Source organism: Otolemur garnettii, unplaced genomic scaffold, assembly GCF_000181295.1.
Source record: "Otolemur garnettii isolate 467f Iridium unplaced genomic scaffold, OtoGar3 scaffold00110, whole genome shotgun sequence".
Taxonomy (NCBI): domain Eukaryota; kingdom Metazoa; phylum Chordata; class Mammalia; order Primates; family Galagidae; genus Otolemur; species Otolemur garnettii.
Window position 1 is genome coordinate 3831189 of NW_003852505.1, and position 3697 is coordinate 3834885.

The 3697-nt window shown below is 41.1% G+C and overlaps 1 pseudogene; it reads right to left on the bottom strand.

Moving 5' to 3' along the window:
- LOC100960399 overlaps positions 1 to 1308 on the bottom strand; it is a 7755-nt pseudogene extending 6447 nt beyond the window's left edge.
- Positions 1309 to 3697: the final 2389 nt, after the last annotated feature.

The following is a 3697-nucleotide window of genomic DNA, read 5'->3' on the forward strand; positions in this document are numbered from 1 at the left end:
TCCTGGGCTCAAGCAAGTCTCCTGCCTCAGCCTCCCAAGTAGCTGGGACCACAGGTGCCTGCCACAACTCCCAGCTATTTTTGGTTGTGGTTGTCATTGTTGTTTGGTAGGCCTGGGCTGATTCAAACCCACCAGCTCTGGTATATGTGGCTTGTGCCCCAGATGCTTGAGCTACAGGCACCAAGCCAATACATTTTAACTCCAAACCTTTTTCCCTTCCATCTTCCATGCTAGCTTTAGTGTTTTAGTGCCACTCTTTTTACTTTCCCCAATAAAATTGGTCATTTTTACTTTTAGTCAGTACTTACTTAAGTGTATGAATGTGTTTCATCAATTACTCTAGTCATCATGCTTCTTGCATCCTACTCCTTTCTTTTAAAAAGCACACTAATGGCTCAGTGCCTGTGGCTCAAGTGGCTAAGGTGCCAGCCACATACACCTAAGGTGGCAGGTTTGAATCCAGCCTGGGCCCGCCAAAAAAACCCAACAATGACAGCTGCAACCAAAAAAAAAAAAAATAGCCGGGAGTTGTGGTGGTTGCCTGTGATCCCAGCTACTTGGGAGGCTGAGGCAGGAGACTCACTTGAGCCCAGGAGTTGGAGGTTGCTGTGAGCTATGTTGCCACAACATTCTACCCAGGGGGATAGCTTGAGGCTCTGTCTCTCTCTCTCTCTCTCTCACACACACACACAAAGCACACTAATGACCTGCTTTAGAACAATAAATTAGAAAGGAAATGAAGAGAATATTTTAGTGTTATAATAGAACTTGATACCACCAAAATACACATTCTTGAATGAAGAAATGTAATGACCTATTTTACATAGGAATTATAGATACCGGTCTGGAAAAACCAACTTTTTCTAGTTCTTTTTAACTGAAAAGGAAGTGATCCTTTGTTTATTAATTCCTACATAAGAGATAAGATGAGAAGGCTGATACAGGCTCCATGTAATTTAAAGAGCCTTCAGGGTTTCATGGTTCTCTTGTTTTTGGTTAAAACTTTTGACCTGTTATATCTAATTTTCTCTTAAAACAATCAAATGCAAAACCATGTTAAGTAGGATACTTGAGATTCTTATACATTTTATAAATTATATCAAAAATTGAAGCTGGGTGCAGTGACTTCCATCTGTAATTCCAGCACCAGCACTCTGGTAGGCAGAGATGAGAGGATTGCTTGAGGCCAGGAGTTTGAGATCAGCCTGGGCAACATAGCAAAACTCTTTCTCTAAGCATAAACGAAAATCATTTAGTATTTTTGAAAGATCACAGGAAAGATGTTTATATAATACCTTTCTGCATCATCCTCAACTCAAAGAGGAATTAGAAATAAACCTTTTAAAGATAACATTTTATAGCCTGAATTGTAGCTTGTGTTTTGGACATGTCTCATTTATTACGTAGGGTTGATTCTAAGAAAATTTGCCTTTGCTTTGCAATTGTGTCGTCTTTCTTAAAAACCAGCAAATTCTATATAACTTCTCTTTTTCAGAATTTTAGCTAGGTACAGTGGATCAAGCCTGTAATTCTAGCACTTTGAGAGGCCGAGGCAAGTGGATCACCCAAGCTCAGGAGTTCAAAACCAGCCTAAGCAAGAGTGAGAACCCATCTCTACTAACGAAAGAGAAATGAGCCAGGCATTGTGGTGGGTGCCTTTAGTCCCAGCTATGTGGGAATCTGAGGCAAGAGGATCCGCTCAAACCCAGTAGTTTGAGGTTGCTGTGAGCTCTGATGCCAAGGCACTGTACCCAGGGTGACAGAGTGAGACTCTGTCTTGGGGAAAAATAAAATAATTTTATAGCTAGGTTAGGCCTGGTGGGACACATCTGTATTCTGAGCCTCAGCTACTGAGGAGGCTGAGGCAGGAGAATTGCTTGAGCCCAGGAGTTCAAGGTTGCAGTGAGCTATGATCATACCTCTGCACTTTAGCCTAGGAAACAGAGAGCCTATTTCTTTTTTTAAGGGTCTCACTTTGTAGCCCTTGGGAGAGTGCCATGGCATCTACCTCATAGCAACCTCAAACTCTTGGGCTTAAGTTATCCTCTTCTCTCAGTTTTTCATCTTTAGTAGAGATGGAGTCTCACTCTTGCTCAGGCTGGTCTCGAACTCCTGAGCTCAAGCAACCCACTGGCCTTGGCCTCCCAGAGTGCTAGGATTACAGCCGTGAGCCACTGTGCCCACCTAGAAACCCTATTTCTTTTTTTTTTTTTGAGACAGAGCCTCAAGCTGTCCCCCTGGGTAGAGTGCTGTGGCATCACAGCTCACAGCAACCTCCAACTCCTGGGCTCAAGTGAGTCTCCTGCCTCTGCCTCCCAAGTAGCTGGGACCACAGGCGCCTGCCACAACACCCGGCTATTTTTTGGTTGCAGCCGTCATTGTTGTTTGGCGGATCCGGGCTGGGGATTCAAACCCGCCACCTTAGGTGTACGTGGCTGGCGCCTTAGCCGGTTGAGCTATAGGCGCCGAGCCGAAACCCTATTTCTTAAAGAAAAAATTATGACAACTTTTAGAAATGGCTTTACAAGATATCCACATATAAGTGATTTAAACAAATCAACTAAAGGAATAGATGTCTTTGTAACTTAATATGTTCTTATTGTCTGACAAATGTTTTAAAAAATAACTTCTGACATACAATAATGAACAAGAATATATGTTTACACACAGGAGGGATTTTTTTTCTTTTTTATTTCAGGTAAATATGAGGATACATAATGATATTTGTGTTCATAAGGTCATGTCTGAAGTCCAAGTTGTAGCTGAGTCCTTCTTCCAGAAGTGTGCCATATACACCTACATTGTACCTGATAGGTGGGAACTTACCGATCCCTCCCACCCCCTTCTTGAATTTGTGTTTTTCTCTCTTGTGGGCCTGTAGTTGTTGATTATTGACACAGAACAACTGAATACCTAAGAACAACTCACTCTAATATTTATATTACTCTCAAATTAAGAATGCCTCATTGGGTAAATATTTCTGAAACATGAGAAAGATTTCGTATCTTTTAATGGACACACAATGTAAAAAGATGTAGTTTATGAAAATAACTACATGAAGGAGAAGGGGAGGGGCTGTATAAAAGCACAGTTTTTGTAAATTCTATTGAAATTATTAATTCACACTAGTTTGTTATAAATTTAAGGTGTCAATCATAAACACTAAGAAAAAACTAAAAAATAATGTAGAAATGAGAAGGGAATCAAAACAGTATACTGTAAGAAATCACTTAAACACAAAAGAAGGGGAGATTTACTCATCTTTCTCTGGGTACCATATATATGAGATATACAATAGCTCCCTCTTACCTGTGTGTAGTTTTGGCTTCTCCAGTTTCTGTTACCCATGGTCAACTATGATCCCAAAATAGTGAACAGAGAATTTCAGAGGCAGATTATTCTGAAGTTTTAAATTGCATGCCAAAGGCCGGGTGGATTGCCTGTACTCACTAGTTAAGAGACCAGCCTGAGCCAGACCAAGACCCCATGTCTAAAAATAGCCAGGTGTTGTGGCAGGCACCTGCAGTCCCAACTACTTGGGAGGCTGAGGCAAGAGAATCGCTTGAGCCCGAGAGTTTGAGGTTGCTGTGAGTTATGATGCTATCGCACTCTACCAAGGGTAACAAAGTAAGACTCTGTCTCAAAAATAATAAAATAAAATAAAATAAATTACATGCCATTCTGAGTATGATGAAAT